Here is a 13,426-nt window from a genome sequence, read left to right as displayed (position 1 = left end):
GATTCACACACAGTCTTATTCAAAGTTAGTTGTTTGAGACAGGAATCTGTTAATTGTACCCTTAATTTGTTGTTACAGCTATCTTATAAATGAATTTTCCCTGATATACAGCTTGGACTATTAAACATCTGACTGGTCATTTCTATGTTGATTTGTCCAGTCTGCCCTTGCAGCAGAAGCAGTTCCAGCAGTTCCTGTGGTTATATCTTGCATTCACATAAGCAAATGTATGTGATTGAGTGTTGAAGAGATGTCTCAACTTCATGCAAATAAAATTTAAAAGAATAAATTTTGCCGAGCTTTGAAAAAGCCAGTTAAAAAAATCTTCTTTACCATTTTTCTAAAGAATTATATGATAGTGGACACAGCACCATTTACAGCCTGGCTGGAGCTGGGGTGCTCGTTTCATTTGCAGGATTTACATTGGTTCCTTGCCTTTCACTGCTGAACTGACTGGAATGGTCTTTCCTTCCACATGTTTGCTGTCACTGTGGCTGTGTATGTGTGTATCATTCAGTGCTGAAGGAAATGATGGGCATAGAATAATGCAAAGAGAAACCCTGTTAGGATCACAGCTGGATTGTTTTCCTTCCTTCATTTTATACCACCATGGAAAGACTGGATAAAGGCTCAAGGTACCACTGAATTTAGAATACTATAAATTCATCCAAGGTAGAATTATTTTGGGAGTTGCTAGTGGAATATAATAGCACCAATAATATACATTTCTGCAGCAGCATCTAATAATTTTAGAGTACTCTGCAAAGAATAATGAATTAATAATTGCAGCACTGCTTTTTAAAGCCAGGGAGTCTGCCTGCCTCTTTTTTGAATCTAGGGAAATGTAAATCTTGACAATAAATAATTTACTTGAGATCAAGAGAAAGAGACAAGCAGCAGAAGTAGGAGGGGAAGCTAAGATCTAATAGCTCTCAGTGCTATGTTTTAAACATGAGGCTACCCCACTTGTGTGATGCTCAGTTGTTGCTACTGTATTTGGAAATATCTTCACTTGAGTGTTTAATTTGGAGTGGCTGACTGCCTTTAATTCAGTTTAGCCAATATGTTTGTACTTTCTAATCTGGATGCTCCATAAGTGGTTATTCCAGGAAACAAACACTTGTTCAGAGTCCAGATAAATGCTTTTGAACATAATGGCCAATTCCAGCTATGTAAAAATGACTTGCTTGACTTACAGACTCTGCTACTGACAAACACACTGAAATAGAGACCCAAACCAGCCACAAGCTTGATGTTACTCTGCACGGCTCTCTCTAACTATGTGGTTTGCAGGAGTTTGCATGTTAAGTGATGATGGATCTTTGTACTATTCTCCAGAGCTGGTGGAAAGAAGTGATCTTCTAAAATATATTTAGATGTACTTGCCTCTGGAGGCACGAGGAAATATGAATCACAGAAGTGCTGGGTGAGAGACTATGCTCAGTTCAAACTAAAAATAGCAATATGGGGGGAAGGACGTTGCATACATTACATAAATAAGTGTTTATGGAAATGGATACCCTTACTAGCTTGTTGCCTTACCTCAATTTTCTCCTGATTGCTATATGTGCAAATGAGAACAGAATACTATTCTAGTCTAGAGTAGCTTCAGCATCTTCCCTATTGCTGCTTAATGTACTCTGCTTGTCAGTACAGTCACTGAAAGATAAATGTTGACATTTAAATTTAGATTTTCCTACTGTTCTTTTTGTTACCCCTCTGGCACCATGAAGGTTGCTAGTGAAAGTATTCCTGGAAAGTATTACACTCCATGGTCCCATGACCTTTAACACAATTTTCTTCAAAATTTACATTTCCAGGGGGATTGTATTGTTCAGAATCCATTTTCTGCTGTCCTGATAGAAATTTGCTCAGTATAGTCTGTCTGTCTCTCAGGCTGCTGTCTCTCAGTCTGACACTGAGTGCCATGCTTGTGTTAAACTTGGATGGATGGGATTGCTCAGGAGTAGGATTTTCCTTGCAGCTTTTAAATGTTTTTTTTCGTGGCTACAAGAGATTGTAGAAGTCATGTGGAGTATTTTTCATGTGAGCAGGCTCACCTATGATCATGTAGGGATGAAAAGTATATTTGAAATGAAAAATAAATTTTAAATATCAGAGAATACCATTTCCTGTCTTGAGACAGTTCTGCAGCATTGTCTCATGCTTACTTTCAAGGAGGGAATGTATATACCACGCAGATTGAGGACTTTATTAGTGAGAAGTAGCTTGACTTTTGTCTAACCAAAGAGTTTATTTATAATTATAGAAGCAATGTCAATAAGTAATTGAGAATTTTTCCTAAACCCACAAGTCACACAACACACTGTCCAGTGCTTTATCTCCCTCTGTTTGCTGAGCTTGAAGTGACATTTTTCTATCAACTCCTGATGCCTTCAGGCCACCCTTTCCCTCTCCTTCTCCTTATATTTTACCCATTAAAGAGATTATCTCTCTTCATGATGGAGAGAGTGTCAGAGAACTGGGTGAGAACTGTAGAGGGTCTGATTATCCCTTCGTTGATAGCAATATAGTGTAACTCCTTGAACTTCCCTGGGGTTGTCTCTGTTGCTGTTTCTGTGTGTGAAAAGGGAAATCACTCTCCAATAGAGGAAATCCTCAGTGAAAATGAATTAATATCTTTTAATTCCTGGATATCCCAGGAGGTGCTAGTAACCTATATTTGGTCCCTGCATCTCTGCTAGTACAAATTATTAGACTTTTCTGACAGCTGTAAGTGCCCATTTCTGTTTTGCCCCCCCTTCCTTTTTTCCTGTTGTAAGCTTTTATTTCTGGAAATTCAGGGACTGCACAGGATTCTGTTTGACTAGGACATGACAGGTATATGTATACATGCAGGTATAGGTGAACTTTGCCAGCATGCTTCTTTCTGTTTGCTTTGAAAATAAGTTTATAAGCCGGTAGGCTAATTTGATTTGCATCCTGCTGGGTACAGCTGTTGTCCGTGGTCCCATTGTGATGCGACATGCATGAGTACTAAAAATGTGTAAATACAGGCCCCAAGGTTCAGCCTCTTCTGTGCCTCATCAGACAAAATTATGCTCTCAGTGAAACAGAAAAGCCAGCACCATGTTAGGAACAGATATTCTGTGCACTGAAGGGTCTTAAAATGCACTGGAAGAAAACAGTGAGGCCAGCAGCAGATGAATTCCGTTGTATCAAACACAACGCAGGGTGCAGGAGCTCTGTATGTTGTTTTTTTAGAAGTCTCTTGAAGCTTGCAGTTGCTGTGCAGAGAGGCAGTTTCTAAGCTGTTACTCACTCCTGCTCCCAGCACTTGCCATCCTATTCCCATGGCAACCACGGAGACGCTTCAGCATCTTTTTTTCCGTGACAAGCAGGAGGCAGGGGCAGGCTTCAGTTCCTTCCCCCTTCCTGCAGTGCATCAGGGTGGAGCCCAGGACCCAGAATGGAGCTCCCGGTGAAGAAGGGGATGTGTGTTGTTCCTGGGCCCAGCAGTGGGGCTGGGTGGGATCCCTGTGCTGGCACAGCACATGGTGCCATACGTGACCCTGGGTAGGAGCAGCACCGTGCTGTGCCCAGCAGCTGCCCCGTGGCAGCCACAGCTCTCACGGGAGGTAGGAGCTGATTAACAAGAAGTGCTGTCAAATGGTTACAGGTGGCATCAGGTGTTTCATGAGCTTCTCTCTCAGAGTTCTTGGGTTTTGGTATGGCTTTAGTCCTTGGCAGGAATTTTACCTAATAAATCCCCTTTTAATAAATCTGCTTTTAAATCCCCTATTTTCATCTGTAAACTATGATTTGCAGTTGCATATTATCCAATCCTTTTTGAGGAAATGGTTTTCTGAACAGCTCCTAAGCTGGAAATAAGTATAGTAGCCTTACCTAGCTTCCAGAACACAGCTTAAAACCACAGAATTTATAAGTGTTTGAAAATGTTGCATCTGTTTGGGCCTTGCTGTTGCCTTCTCACTTACATCTGCATTTGCCTGTGGCTCTGAAATGAGATGTTTGTTTGCCCACTCACCCTCCTGTTCTGGTTTTATTCAGGTGCTGTAGCACACGTTTAGTTTGGGCAGTCCTTGCTGTTATAGTAGTCAGATGGGTCAAGTTTAATTATTCTCAGACATCTGGATATGTGGAAAAAGATCTTGAAGATGGCCTTCTAATGAGTTAACAGAATGATGAAAGGGAGCTACAAAGGGGCAACTGGGGCAGCATGGGGAAGGTAGGTGTTTACCATAATTATTGTGAATGAAGAAAAGGAAGGACAAAATGAAAAAGCTTACAGCCTGTGAAATTCTAAAATGTAAGCAATTATTTTGGTCTTTATTAGAATATTTCTTGTTCCTATTAAGGATTTATAGGTTCACATAAGTGAGCCTTAAAGATGTCAGGGAATAATTACATTTTTGGGTCTCAACATACAAAAATGCATTGTTTTCTCCCAGCAGTTCTGGATGTAGAGACTACCAAATGATGGTTACAGTGACTAGGGCCACTCAAAATTGCACTGCAAGGTACAGTTGTTAGGAAGATCTGAAAGCCTTATTTTTCTTGATGGATGAATTACTCAGATTACTGGGAAAAATGGCTGGAGGCTTTTTATAGCATTAGAGACGTGTCATTAATTAACAAGGCAGTTTATTCAAGCCACAAGGGCTGCAGACAATGGTTAAATCGCATATAAGCATTTTAACATTGCATGCTGCATAATTGAACAGCAGCATTAAAATGCAAAAGGAGGACAGGGGAAGGAGACTTCGGTTGTCTTTCGAGATAAATCTGTTTGTTATATAAAACAAACAGATAAAACCCATCACAGCTTAACTGTCTAATATTTTGGACTGTTTTTAGAAGCATTTCAAACCTTTGTGGCAGACTTGCTATTAAAATTAATGATTTATGCTTACTTGTGCTAAGGGGTCTGTAAATATTTACTAAGCTGTTTCAGCCTTTAGTAAACAAAATAGTGGGGGAGATTTATATAAACTTAAAATGTTTAAATATTTTTGCAGAGATTTCGTATTCTTGTTTTATATATTTATACATGATGGAAGCCAGTAACACTTTGTTTTTGCTTTTGGCTTTGGGGGACTTAATTTTTATGGTGGTATATAATAGTGACAGATTTTGTGGGAAAAGTAATGTGAATTTTAAGTGCTATTTTGCCTTTCTTTCTCCCATCTCTTTTTATTACATTGTTTTCGAGCTGTATTGTGCTATTTCCTAAATTATAGATACCTCTTCTTTTTCCTCCCCTTTTTTTCTGATATCAATGTATAGTTGCATTAGCATTGTTTTTCCTTTGCCTTTTTGTCTCAAGTCGGTTTTTATGCATCATTCTGCTGAGAAGACATCTTCCAAAAAGAAGGAAGGAGAAAACTTAGCTTGGTGCACTGTGTTTCTTGGTTGTGCTTTCCTTTTCTCACTAGCAATGAGCAGCTACACTGCAGATTTTTGTGCTCAGATGAAGACATTTTAGGCTTTGCCTTGAGTTTTGGGGAGGGTAGGCAACAAGGATGTTCTCCTTGGAGCCTCTAGGGCTCATCCTCGGCTCCAGGAGCTTTGGCATCTATCTGTGGGTTTATTCCAGACAAATTTTTCCTGCCAGAAAAGCCTAGTCTGTACGGCACAGTTACTGAGTGGGTAATTGGAGGAACAGAGCAATAAGGTGATACTTCAATGTGCTTTCTTCTTCCCACTCGCTTCATCTGTGCCTTGCCTAATCTTTCCCTGGATGCTCTTCATCCAGCCTGCAGAGGCAAGGCACTGAGAGAGCTAACGAGATGGTGCCATTTGTTCTAGTCATGAGAGCTGTAACATGGGGGTTGTTTATGAGCTGACGGCATCATGGCTCGTTTTCTCAGTAGCTCCTGCAGTGTTTCGTGTCAAGGCTGTTTCAGATGAGTCTTGCACAGAATTTTTTCTCTTAATGACTCTGTCTGAAAGGAGTAATACAACTGTTTTAATGTTTTGCTTGTCCTTGTAGACAGGGTATTTGATGTTTGTTAGAGCAAAAAGCAAATGCCTGAATGGATTTCTACATCTCTTCGGAAGCACAGTGTACTAGGATGTAGAGATCAACCTCAGCAGTGTACTTTATAACTCCTTCCCTATGACTCTCAGGTCGCAATATTGCTATTTTAGTTGACTGGAATCTGAAGTTTAAGTGCTGCACATTCTACCATGTCTTTGCCTCCCTCAGGATAGAAGGATGTTGATGGCAGTGACAAGCCAGAGATGGAGGGAGAGATGAAAACTTGTGCTATTCAGTTAATGTGTCCACTTAGCATTTTTATACCCAGTGCTGTTTTACATTTTTGAAGCATCAATGTTTGAGTCAGCAAAGTAAAGATGAGTGCAAATAGAAACAAGACCAGTCTCTGTGTGGGAGGTGTCAGGAAGAAAGAAGTTGCTTTCCTCTCCTCTCACCTTGCTGGCACTTTTACAGAAAGATTTTGCTTATATAGCCTGAAGTCTTTAGTTCTTTGAGACAGGGAGTGTTTACTTGAACTTGTGGTTTTGAAAAGCTCTGGGCTATGCTTCAGCCCCAGGGCAAATGGTAAGAATGAGGTTTTGCAGTGCACCTCTGCAAGGAGCAGCATGCACTTACGCGGTGTTTTAGGCAGTGTAGGGAAAAAATTCTTCCTTCTGCAGGAAGGTGCTCTCTCCAGAAATCATATATAGGGTAGGAAAATTGCTTTGTTTGTTCAGATTTTGAACTGCTCAGGAGAGGGCATGTGAGTGGAAGTGTAATTCTCACAGAGGGAAAACTCTCCAAACTGTGAAGGTTTTACAGCATTTTTTAGGAAGAGTCCGTTATTCCATGCCAAAGCCACTTGGCTGAGAGTACTTTGGCCCCAGGAACCCTTTGGTTCATCTAGAGCTTTGAGGTCTTTTCAGCTAAAAAGAAATATAGCTGCCAGTGTGATTGATTTGAACTTTATCATCACTGCTACTTAATCCATCAATTTTTTGGAAGCTTAGTAAGAAGACCAGGAGCCAAATGGAGTCTTGAACTCGGGTCAGATGTCTTCAAGCCTGTGAATAGTCTGAAACCTCGGTGCAGAAAACAAGGATTAGAGTGATTGAATCTTGAGTATGATATTTGTGGATTTCTGCACTAGGTTTTGTCTGGGAAAGCAAGACTAAGTTTCATAGTAAATGGCAGAGGAAAGGTGATAGTTTTGGAAAGTGGTATCACATAGTCTTTCCATTGATTTGACAAAAAGAGATAGTATACCAGTGGAAAGCGGGAGCAATATCTCTTTATTCTCCAGAACCTTTCCTGTCAGTGTTTCATCCTGCATGGGTTCAACTTGAGCTCTCTGTTCTCTGTCCAGGAGCCAGTTTCTTGTCAGTGTTCAGATGTTGAGGGATTGTTGGCAAGCTGAGAAGGAATTAATCCTTCCTTGCTTTCCTTGCTTTTTAAGAGAATAGCCATTCTTCTTCAGTGCCTCATTCGGTAACAGTTTATTACTCAGCCTGGCTCTGTGTTGACTCAGTTACACTTGACCTCACCCATTCCACGTATTTCCTGACCACACTGAGTTACTGTTCTCTGCCAGCATCCAAGACTTAGAAGGAGAGGGCAGAAGCTGGGGGACTAACTTCCATTAGTGTATAGCTTAACCCAGGGGCTTCTTGATTCTATGTATGAAATTCAAAGCAGCAAGGACATTACTTCTAAACTGCTTTGTATTGCATTTTCACTTGAGAAAATGAGAGTGCTGTCCTTGTTTCTAAGTAATACTATTTCCAATTAGGAAAGAAAACCACGAAACCCCAGCAGAAACTCTCAGACTTCTAAAGCTCTGAATAAGATTTTAGCTTCAGCAGTCAACGTATTTTTTAGGAAATAACTAAAACCTGACTTGGGAATAATGCAGGAGACTGCCAAACATATCAGTTGACTTCTTCTCCTGATTGAGTGGTTGTTGGTAAAACTAATTGTGTTTTCCCACCAGATGTTGTTTTAGTTGCTACGTATAATTGCACATTTGTGAAGAATATGTGTTTTCAGAGACAGACTTTCCTGGCATTTTTGTGGGACATCAGAAAACAGCAGTGCTCAAAGAATATTCCAGAATAGTTCTGCTCTGGGAGTTCAGTGGTTCAAGCTTGGAGTCCTGTCCAAGTTGTTTGCCACAGAAGATATTCTGTAGAAGGTGTTCAGCTGTTGGACTTTTATTCATTTTGCATGCTGCTTCAAGTGTGATTTCTTTTTCACATTTTAAGTAAGCTGAGGCATATCATTAATACAGTGAACACTATATAGGAGGGCAACTCTTCACTCAAAAATCTAATTGCTGTAGGATGCTTTCTTGAAAAGTGTCTTGAGAGTCAAGAAGGAATATAGAAATGTACACAAGTCAGAATTAGTCCAGGTGTAATTACAAGTATGTATAATAATTAGTCTTCCTGTCATTTGCCAGGATGAATTAACATCTGTCATATAACATTTCATGTAAGATCTTTGCCTGGACAATTGCTTCTGTCCCCACATGTCTAGAGTAGTTAATAGCTTCAGATCCTGGTTTTAAGACTAGCGTTTTTGACTCCTGAAGTGGCATGCAAGACTCTAGTTCATTTACAGTCATTCAGCTATATTATTATATATTATACTTATATATATAATAATAGTATTATTATGCTATTTTAGAGAGAAATAAAGCCAGTGCAGTTTGAATCTGCAGATTGTAGTATTTCAATATTTATTAAACGGATTTGTCGTCAAGATCTCTGATGGATTTACTTTGCCTTCTCATGGGATGGCTTTGTAATAGTTACCTAGATCCTATGGACTTTGTAGAAGAGTGAATGAACAAGCCCAAAAGTAGGTGACTAAGGCAGTGATGCTTTTGAAAGGATTTATGGCCTCAAATGAGAATTTCACCACTATGTGTATATTCATACATGCAGCTAGCTGAATGATCCTGGGCTGTACCAGCCGTGTGTGGGGCTGGTAACTCCTCATGTCCAAAGAGTGTTCTAAGATTTTTGGACATAAAATCAGTCAAGAAAAATCTAGTGCTTTCCCCCTGAGCCTGTGTGTGAATTTTAGTGATGTCTCTTTTTGTGTCAGTTCAAGAAATCATTTTACAGTGGCTGAATTTTTAATGGAAATAAAAAGTATTCAGCAGGAAACTAGCTGTCTCCCTCACTCTGCTTTTCTTTATTTCTCTCTGTATTTTGAGGTAAAAAAAGGAAAGCCAGAAATATGACACTGAGGAAAAAACGAACTTTCACTTTCTAATATATCCTAAGAGGAGTTTGCTGCACTGTCTCCTGCTATGTGATGGAGAAACAGTAAACAAAAGAAGCCCAAGGAGTGCAAAATGCTAATACTGCATCTAAATGGACTGCAGAATTTTGTAGTTAAGCCTTGGCAAGACTGACATTCTTTTGTTAGGCTAATGAATGAAAACAAAGACAATAATTTTTTCCATACTTCCTTTATTACTGAGCCTACCTGCATAAATAGGAGGTTGGTCCATAATTTTGTTTATTTATCACTTTATAGTTCAGTTAATTTTGAATCAGGAAAGTAGATTTATCTCTATTAGTATGATGGCAGTATGACAGTGACAACTTTGAAGGCTGTTCCTATCATAAATACTAATGTTTGTCCAGGTGGCTAAATCAAAGCAAACAGAACTAATTCAGCTTCCTTGAACTGCTCAGCATCTTCTGACAGTGCAAACAGTTGACCTTATTAGCATTTTTGCAAAGTGTACTTTCTGAGGTGCCTGTTTTTTCCTGTGGGGGAAGATGGTGGAGGATACTGAAGAAGAAAGTATAAAGACAGGTCGAAATTTTGAGAAGGTGATGGTCAATGGAGCAAAACACAGAACGAGGCAGCTGTGAATGCAGAGCTGTGCAGGGCAAGCTGTTAAGTGGCAGCATTGGTACAGCCTGGTACGATGGCACGAAGATTTCAGGAGGTGTGTGTGCCAAACACACACACAAGGGCAGAAAGTAAAACAAAATACTGAAAGAGCAAGGTTTGCCAAGTAAGTAGGAAGAGGAATCCTTCAAACTTTGGAAGTACAACCCTGGAGAATGTTAAAAACCAAAAGCCGCTACCTGTCCTATGGGAGAAGGAAGATCTGTAACTTGAGAAATTGCTCAGTGGAGTTACTGACAGCTTAGCCACATCTTAGGGAAGATTAGAGCACTTAAGATTTCATGACAGATTACGTTAATTTTCAGAATGTTTCAGTGTGTCCAGGAATTTAGATGCAATCTATTCATGCACCTCACTTGGTCCTGCAAGGCAAGTTCTGTCTGTATGCAAAATTGTGGGGTTTTAAGGACCAGATTTTACTAGTATCAAGTTTGCTAGATTCATTTTCAATGCTGTTTTAATTAATGGAGTTTATGAGTTGTTTTGCATTTGTGAGTTGTCAGATGTAGGTTCTTTGTAAGAAGCCAGAGAGGATCTGTTAAAAATTCCTGAGCCAGGAGGAGTAAAACAGACACATGTTCCTTTTTTATTGTTCCAGCATCACAATACTGGAATAGTTCACTTTAAAAGTGCTACCCTAAAGTAGCCTCCAATGGCTTTATATTTCTTCCAGTAGCTATAGCAGATCCAACTTCTAATGCTTCAACTTTAACTTCAGTCAAAGGTTTGGTCGTTTCCCTGACGCAGAATGACAGCCCCTGTTCTGAAAATGTATTGATTAGATTTCCTGGGAGTTTTGTTTAACCAGCAACATTAGAAACCTTCAGTGTTAGTACTAAATGTCATGAAGAGAGGCATCTTGTTTTATTGATATCTTTCTGTAACAGTATTGACTGTTCAGTTTGTACAACCAATACCTGAGATTGGAAATAATTCTGCCTTCTACTCCTCCTATGTATTCCAATTATCGTAAAGCTTTAGCATTCTTCACATTGATGAGTTCAATTTACTTACATTAAACCAAATGAAATAGCAACAAAATGTGTTATGTGCAAAGAAAGCACTGCTCTTAGAAAACTATACTTTTACAAAATAGTGTGCCTCCTGAGCTGGACCTTCAATGTACCAGGTCTTTAGTCACTCCATTGTAGCTTTGTGGATCTCAGTGCTGCCAAACCACTTTCTGCTGGTCCTGTGTCTGGTCCAGAGCATTGCAGCATCACAACAGAGCTTACAGGAACTGTGGAGTTCAGCACAATGCATCCATAAGTAGCAAAGCCACCCAACACATCCAAGCTGTTCCTCTTGAGCTGAATTTTTAGCTTCTTCACTGTCGTAATATTCATGTCTTCCAAAGAGGAATACCTCAGAACAAAATACCCCATCTTTTGCTTACCGTATGTCTTTTAGAAATTGGTGTATTTCAGACTATTAGTTGAAGTGTATTTGATAACTTGGGCATTTAAGGCAATTGCAATCTTGAGTTGTTTCTAAGTTTCATGGATGATAGTTCAAAAATCTTTAGTTGAAAAACCTGTCAATTTACCAAAACTAGGTTGTGAAACTCGTCTCAAGTTGGCACATAGACTAAAGAGATCAGCATGTTCCAGTGAAGGGCGTTTTTCAAGTATTCAGATTTGTTATAATAGATAGGAATCACCCAGGCTTGGGTTTCATGGAGAACTGAGACACTCATGTTTCAGAACTGAACCCACCTTTCAACTCTTGGTACACTTGGAAAACTTTGTGTGCTATCCCAATGCTGTTTATCAGTTTCCTCTTCAAAGCACACGACATCTGGGCACTACAGGAACCCTGCATTTGTGTGACTTTTAATCAGCTACAGCTTCACTGTAGTGTAGGCTTTGTGGTGTTTGATATTTTGTAAAGACATACTGTATTTATGTTGTGGTACTGACTCACACTCGGAATGTATTGGGTGGTTTTAGGTATTTGGTTATGAGATCTTCCATATTCTGCAAATGCAATTCTGCAAGTGGTAGTACATATAAGATCGGTTGTAATAATAAGCAGTATGAAAGGAGAAGAGTCAAGAGAAGAACAGAGCAAGGGGCCAAAGAACCACTTCAAAATAAGTACTTGGGGGGTTTTTAAATTACTCTTATTATCACTTAACTTTTGTGTTCAAGGATTAACAAACCACTAAAACTTGCTACCTTTTTCCACCATTCTGTCTGACCTCCTAGATCTACAAACACAAAAAAACCCCCCCCAAAAAAAAAAAAAAAAACCAAACTAATTTTAAGTACCTAAAATGTAGCTTCTTAATTTCTCTGTTCTCTTAATTCCTCTGGGATATCCTGTGGTTCAACCCTTTGTCTGAAGGTCAAGAGAGTTTTATTCATCTGACATAAGTAGCTTGAGTGTGGCATTTATAACCTAAGTAATGTTATGGATGATAACACCATTAGACATTTTTACAGCTTTCAGCAGGAGTTCAGCCAGCAGGACTATCAGGCTGATAAATGCTTTCATCTTAAAGGTTGTATTGCTACAATAACCCTGAAACTTAAAGCTGCTCCTTGAAACCTACAGCCTGGCTGAAGAGATGAAGTGTGCCCTCTGATATTTCTAGGTTGCTAAAGAGCTCTCTCAAGTTCCAGTGCAAGAATCCAGATGCTGACATACAGCTGTTCTGAATTGGAAATTACTGAGTACTTAATAATTTCAAATTATTTGAGGGCAGTGCTACTCAAAAGAATTAGCTTTAGATTGAGATGAGATAGAACTGTTGAGTGATGAGTCCAAAGATTTTATTCCTACCCAATTATAAAATGTTTCTGCAGGGTTTTAGGAGGCAGACTCTTGCACTGCTATTTTCAGAAACAATAGAGGTTCACCTCCTCTGTTTAGGTATCTACAATTATAGAACTTTTAGGAGACTAGTTAAAAACTAATCTATAGTAGACTGAGAGTGGTGTGAGAAGCTAGCAATGACAACTGGTAGGATTTTACCCTTGTTAAAGTTTGTTTTCTTGAGATCAGAAAGAGAGTGGCTGTGTTTTGAAAGTGATAGTGAAAGTGGCTGTGCATGTGAAAACAGTGGAAATAATGAACAGTGTGAAATGAGATGTGATGATACAAGTGGAAGAAGAATAGAAAAAGGGATCAAAAGGGAGGATAGTGTGAGATGAACAAAGGTTGAGTTCTTGCTTTTACATATAAGAGCAGTATTCTGAGGCTTGTAGTAAATTTCAGCTGCTGTTTTAACCCAGCAACTATTTTACACAAAATATTTGTAATGTGCAATGATTATGGTTAAGGCAGCCAGATACTGGTTTTTTTTTCAATATTTTTAATAATGGGAAGCAACTCCACTGTTTTTCTTAAGATTTTAATGACTTTATGGGAGTTCTTTTAAATTGCCATTCTAGTTTACAGCCTTCATTAAGTTGATCATAAAAAGAATTCTAGTATTTTTGTTTTGTTTTGGTTGTTTTGGGTTTTTTTTTTGACTAAGACTTAAGAATCCACACTTCCTGTCTGAAACTTTCAAATAACCATTTCAAATAA

The 13,426-nt window shown here is 39.1% G+C and overlaps 1 protein-coding gene across 6 annotated transcripts in view; it reads left to right on the top strand.

Moving 5' to 3' along the window:
• The window catches only part of TULP4 (TUB like protein 4), a 149,073-nt gene that overhangs the window by 101,482 nt on the left and 34,165 nt on the right, over positions 1-13,426 (top strand). The window lies entirely within an intron of this gene.

The sequence above is a fragment of the Pseudopodoces humilis genome, chromosome 3 (genome assembly GCF_049639895.1).
Source record: "Pseudopodoces humilis isolate 2021_Gansu_Grassland_sample_001 chromosome 3, ASM4963989v1, whole genome shotgun sequence".
Lineage (NCBI taxonomy): Eukaryota > Metazoa > Chordata > Aves > Passeriformes > Paridae > Pseudopodoces > Pseudopodoces humilis.
The sequence above is the reverse complement of the archived record's forward strand: the minus strand, read 5'-3'. Positions and strand labels throughout refer to the sequence as shown.